Below are 6,896 nucleotides of genomic sequence, written 5' to 3' on the forward strand. Positions count from 1 at the left end.
ATTTACCAAAGCGTGAAAAGATCCCTTTAAGGTATAAGGATAAGCTCTTGTATACGTCTGAAATCGTTGACAAAATTTCACGTTGCGTGAAGCATAACCGTATTAATGAATGCAGTCAAAACAGAATTGTTAAACAAGAACAAATGCTTATTAGATAAAGTAATTTTGATTTATTTCACATTGCCATGAGCAGCATAAAAACATGTCTTCTATGTACTAGTTAAAATTCTTAAGAAAAAAATGTTTTAAAAGTTATTTGAAAAAAGCACTACTTACCGATGTGTTTACATCCATTAACGTTTAATTGGGAACCCCACAAAGTCACGCGATCCTGCAACTTGTATACTAGCTGCTGGATCGGCTAAGGACCCTATCCGAACATGCCCAGTGTGTCACTCGAACCAATTACCTCCCGCGAACGCATCTATTGAAAGGCTACGGAGGTTACATCGTAATCGAAATGTATACTTGTAAAACAAAAGTTAAAACTCATCAAAGAGTTGCATATTATTGGCATACTACACATTCTGCTAGAATTGTACATTATTATAATCAACAACATGCAACCAATTGTAATATTAAAATATTGGGGCAATACAAAAACATCCGACGAGAAAGGCTGTTTATCGTGGCACTGTAAAAACACGACAACGCAACAAACCCGGGTTTTTTAAGTTTAAATATTAATTTAAATAACTGTGCAATTCGAAGCAAAGTCTGCGTCAACAGAACATGTGTTTCTACTTTTATTAACCAGGCGGTCCCAAATGAATGCTAAGACTACATTTAACCAACATAAGTATATTTCAGTACTTCCATCAAAACTCAAGTTATTTACCGAAAACCATTTTTAAATGACGGTAACTTTGACCTTGACCTGACAGGCCCCACATTCAATTCCAGAATAATTATATAGCTTCGTGAAGACGGGTCACGGTTCAGTTCACATTTACTTAAAAGAAAGAGAAAAAACAAATTTAACAGGTGGTTTCTGATCAATAACTGTAGTTTGCATTAAAGGGGCCGTCCAACAGATTTTGGCATGTATTGCAGCTTGTCATTAAATGCTTTATATTGATAAATTTAAACATTTGAACTAAAAATATCCAGTAAAAAAACAAAAATACAATTTTTTAAAAAAGGAAAAAAAGTAACCCTCAACAGGGCTCGAACCTCTGACCCCTGGATTCCTGGAGTTATGGAATAAAAAGCCTCCCGCCTAGACCACTCGACCATCCACGCTCGTATTCAGAGCGGATGTATTGTTTAGCTATATAAGCAATCCTCGTAGTTTCCCAAAATATCGAATCGCGTCGATACGACGCTTTATCTGTTGGACGGCCCCTTTAAACAATCTTGATTTTACTTCCGATACAAGAAACGTGTATGGATATCGAGCTTTTGTTGGAATATGTGGCGTATGGAGTAAAGGTCACTGCAAGCACAAAATAGAAAACAGTATTTTTCTATATTTGGTGGCAGTGATCTTGAACTGACACGCCCCAAATACAACAAAAACCTAGGTTGTCATGCATGATTGCTATATCTTGTGTTTCGTTACGATCGGTTAGTGCGAACAAAATTAGCGACCCGAAACCACCTCAAAACGCCGAAACCCCATTCTAATAATCAGGATTTTCAACTTAGTCCGTTTTGTGTCAATAACTTCTGCTTGATGTATGTCATGTGAAGGAATATCTTACTAGTATATGTCATATAAACTGACCCCTCCCCCGCACAACAAATGTTTGGACACAGTCGAAATCCACTATATATTATATATCCAACAAAAAGACAGAGGCCCTAAACAAGTGGCCGTCAACATTCCTACCATTATAATAACATTCACATTCAGCAGACCCTCAGTTCTTTGGGAGACATTCCCTTTTAAATATAGGTAAAAATGGAAATTACTATGTTGATTGGAAGACATGTTTTTAATAAATCCTCGTTATAACTTTTAGGAATAGAAGAGGGCACTCAAGAAATATTTCTCTGGCATTATTACAATCATCAATTTATGAGATTTTAAGTTTCCCATATAGCCAAATACGAATAAACTGAAACACCCCATAGCAGCAATGTTTTGTTTTTTTTATCTCAAAACATTTCTGCGTAATTTTGTAAAGGGCCATAGAATTGCAGTGACATTGTATTTATAAATTCAATAATCAGTTTTCGAGTAAAAGATCTTCAAAGTTTTCAATAGCGATATTAGGGCAACTGCCCAGCGCCCTATCGTTCATGTTTTCACCAACAAAATTCTTTGGCATTTGGTTAAAGGTCATCCATGGAAGATATCTGTACAATTAGTTTGATATCTTATCATAAGTATTTGAGAAGTTGATATTCGAAATTTCCAATAAAGTCATATAAGGAAAACTACAGTGTCCCACGCTCCCTCCCCTTTTTAATGAATGAAATTATTTGGAAATCTAATGAATTGGTTTCCGAGTAGATTTCCAAATTGTAATTCATATAGCTATATTAGAACAACCTCCACCCGCAGAAGCCCTGTGTTTTAAGAATCAAAATAATGTATGGGAAATAAGAAGAGGTTCATAAAGGATCAATTATTTTTACTGTTTAGAACATTAACATAGGTTTGTTACACACATATTTTCAACGTTTGTTAGTTCCTTAAGTTTTCTGGTTTTCATGGCAAACATATTTTAAGCTATCCTGTGGAAGCGAATTAATTTGCTTAAAGACAACCCCAGAAACATTATTTCAAAGTTAAGTCAATAGCTACCAGGTAGAATTAAGGAAGAAGGAGGACACTAACTGACCGCGATAGCTCCCCTTTTGTGCGCTTTGTCCAAAGGTAAGCTAAACGTAATAAAAAATAAGGTCCTCTCATCAAAGGACAACCCCCTTCTTCTGCTTGCAAGGCAAACTGTCATGTTCTGGGTAACAGCTGGCCCATTATAAGGGAAGACGACCAAACGCAGTGTTGAACGCAAGCTCAACAACAGCTTGCGGAGTGGACACTGATGCAGTATTGAATCAGGAGAAAGGGACTCTGCAAGGGATAGCCGGAAAGACAGACCCAAGAGAACAAAAACGTGCAAAAATAAATTTTGCAGAATTAGAAAACTCTGATATTGAATTTGATGAATATGACGGGAATGAGGGTTCAGCATCGTTTCCGCAGTTCAGGAGTTCAGCAGAAGAAATAGGAACAGGCTATAAACCTGATAAGTCAAGCAGTGTTCAGCTAATGCAGGCATTAGCAAGCAATGCTGCTGCTATAGGCAGTCAAAGTGGGTTAAATAGTGGTGGACTACCGTGCAGTATTTGTGGATTGGACTTCAACCAGGAGTACCGAAGGAACTACCATATGATAAAGATGCACGGAGTTGCTCATGAAAGTAAAACAAACCTGTTCAGATGACATTGTATAAAAAATGTATAAAGTGACATTAATTGTTGTTTAGTTTACAAGAAGTGATAATTCCACTGAACACTTTATTTATGTACATATTGTATTCTTTTTAGAGATCGAACATCAGCCTAGTATAATACACATACATTGTATTTTACTGTTTGTTTTATTACATCACAATCTTTGTTATGAACATTACCATGATTTGATTCTTGAAAGGTTCAGTTACAACATGCATTCAATTTAAATGCATTCAGTGCATATGCACTGTAGAGTAGTATGGTAATTCAATTTGAAATAAAATAGAGATGTAAGTCAGCATTACAGTCCTTAAATTTTGTGAAAGCTGGAAAAGGAGAAACACTTGTTTTTAGCTCAACTGTTCACATAGTGCTCGTGGAAGCTTTTAGGATAAGGTGATGTCTGTTGTCCGTCAGTTTGTGAGGTGCTCCTTAAACTTTTTCATCTAATGACTTATTCAGCTTTTATGAATGATCTTAAGTTGTTCTGGTCCAAAGCAGATCTAGGTCTTCAAAGCTGAAAATAGTTTTTCAAACATTAAAACTTAAAAATTCTCCAAAACTACAAGTGTCAGAGCTTTAATATTTGGTTAGTAACATCGTCCAAAATTCCTCTACTAAGTTTCATGCCCCAGGGGTAAAAACAAACCATGTCCTAGGGGTCAAATGATTTAAAAAGACTTATAAAGTAAACAACAAAAAACATTTTTGAAATTGCAAGTGTGAGGGGTTTCATATTTTCTGTGTAACATCGTATAGTGGTCCGTCATTAAGTTGGTTCTAATAATTACCCTTTATTCCAAAAGCTACGTGTGTGTTGAGTCTTTTTCTAATATGTATATACAATGTATTTTAGTGTCAACTTAAAAGATCTTCTTAAAAAGAGCAAAGAAAAGTAATTTGGGATATATCTCCATATCTTGCCCCTCATGTGGTCAACTGGCCATGCAAAGGGTGCACAAGATTTATGTAGACTTATAAAAAGTAAAAACCTAAAAACGATATTTTCTGAAACCACAAAGGTCTGGGGTTTAATATCTGATATACAATTGTGTAGTGGTCCTCCACCAAGTTTGTTAAATCATGACCCATGGGTCAAAATTGGTCCTGCCCGAGGGGTTACTTGTTTTCCTTATATGCATATACAACACTGTATATGCATAAGCGTTAACTTAAAAAACTTTTACAATTCAAGCCCCAGAGGTTTGTTATTTTCATGTTATATTGTATAATGGTCCTCTGTTTGTTTAAAGCATGCCCAAGGTTTCAAAACATAACACAGTTATTACACTAACATCACAAAACCTCGTATTACTGTTTAGTTAACATTTGTCTCATGTGGGCGTGGGTCCTTTAGGCCCTCTTGTTATTTTTGTATGGTTTCACGTGGTTTATATGGAAATATCAATGTTTTAAACTGTTTTGAACGGTGAAAAATACCTGTAAACTATGGATTATATTCACAGTTTATCTGTTAAAGAAAAGTAAGAACTTGAAAAAAAAATCTCATTAAATCCTCAGTCTCAGAGGTTTAATATTTGGTATGTTACATCGTATCGCGGTTTTCTACCAAATTCGTTTAAAGCATGCCCCTAGGGGCAAAATGGACCCTCTAGGAGCATTTCTTGTTTCTATACAGTATCCACACCGACAATTCTTTAGTCCTCGGTAAAGGCTTTTTTCAAATAATATCGTTCGGTTTCATTACCGTTGATGCATTTATTGATTTACTAAAAAATCAATTTTTTACCATAAACATCTTATTTACCAAAGCAAAAGCCTTCTCGAAGACGCTCAATAATGTTAAAGAAACATTTTTTCGAGTAACTTTTTATCGCATACATATTTATATTTCCGTTTGCCATGTCATAAACCAGGGCACAGGATCAACGGGGTTCTGATGGAGTTTTCACACGGGGTGGGAAGAATGTAAACACACCGCTAAGAACTTTATTTATGTGAATATCTCAAGTTATTAAAATACATTTTCAAAAATATTAAGTGCATAACAGATGCATTTTCTTGCAGTTTGTGCCGATATATTAAGATTTAAAAATAAATCCTTGAATAGTTTGAAATCGGTGCCAAAATTTCACGTTACGTGCAACATAACCGTGTACATGAATATTTTGTATATTTTCGGCAAAGAACACAGGCGTATTGACTGAAAGTAATTTCATATTGCCATAAGCAGCACACACAAAAACTGTCTTATGTTTTATTTGAAATTCTTAAAAAATTATTTAAAATGTTATTTTGAAAAAGCACCACTTACCGGTGTGTATACTTCCAGAAACGTTTAATTGTGAACCCCACACAATCACGCAATCCTGCAACCTGAAACAATCTACTTAAAGAATCTAAGACAGGGAACATTTTGACATGGGCTGGGGTAAATTGACCTTTTCACAAGTTTTTGCATTAAAAAAATGGGTTTCACATAGTTATCAACAGCACTCTTAAACTCGGAATTATAAAAAGCTTTTATAAACACCAGACAATACCTTAAAAAGAAAAGGGGATCGCACCAATTAAGGACCTCTTAATTTGATGTATAATATACTCAATCGCGTTTATGACCGTTGTTTTTTACCGAATTTTCCTCGTTTTGCGAGCATAATCTGAAAACGTTCGGATAAAGGTCTTTTACGAAATTCTGCGAAATTACACGAAGTTTATTACACTTCAAATCTTAAAATATCATCATCAAATGTTTGCTATTTGATATGCTACATCATATGAAGATTTTTTGTAAAGTTTGTTCAAATCATGCCAAGGGTTCAAAATTTGCAACGCCCTAGGTGTAATGTTTGGACATATTTAAACGCGAAGTTCAATCATTTTTATTCTATTCAAGTGATGCGATAAATACAGGTGGTTTCCGGTCAATTACTTCAGTTTGCTTTGACCAGTCTTGATGAAACTTTTGATAAAGGTTGCTGTTGCTAAAAACAGAGAAAAGCAAACATATTGCTTCCGATCAATAACCTTAGTTTGCGATGACCAATCTGATGAAACTTAAATATAGCAAGCTTGGACTGTATTTGGGCATGTCGGTTAGAGGTAAAGGGCACCCTTCCTAAAATAGAAAAATGGCATACGCTCACTTAATTCAGTTTCAACAAATGTATTGCACTGAAATTTTGGGCGTTTATAACAGAGTACAGAGTCTTGCGCTGCTTTCCCTTACAGCAAAATATCATACAAAAAATGAAAATATTTCAGTGACAACATAATAGCTGGAACTTGCAGCTATATTTCAAAATTCGTCCGACCTTTTGGGCGTATTGTAAGTTTAACAGAAGGAAATGCTGGAACATACTCCGGGTCCGCACATAATATGCTGCCTTAGACAAAAAGGGTCCTCATCAACTTCAAAATGAACACGCAACCAACGGTGAATATCAGCCTTGACCGAACTTTTTTATCGCATAAATATATTTCCGTTTCCCCATGTCATAAACCAGGGTGCAGGATCAATGGGGTTCACA

Source organism: Dreissena polymorpha, chromosome 4 (genome assembly GCF_020536995.1).
Source record: "Dreissena polymorpha isolate Duluth1 chromosome 4, UMN_Dpol_1.0, whole genome shotgun sequence".
Classification (NCBI taxonomy): Eukaryota; Metazoa; Mollusca; class Bivalvia; order Myida; family Dreissenidae; genus Dreissena; species Dreissena polymorpha.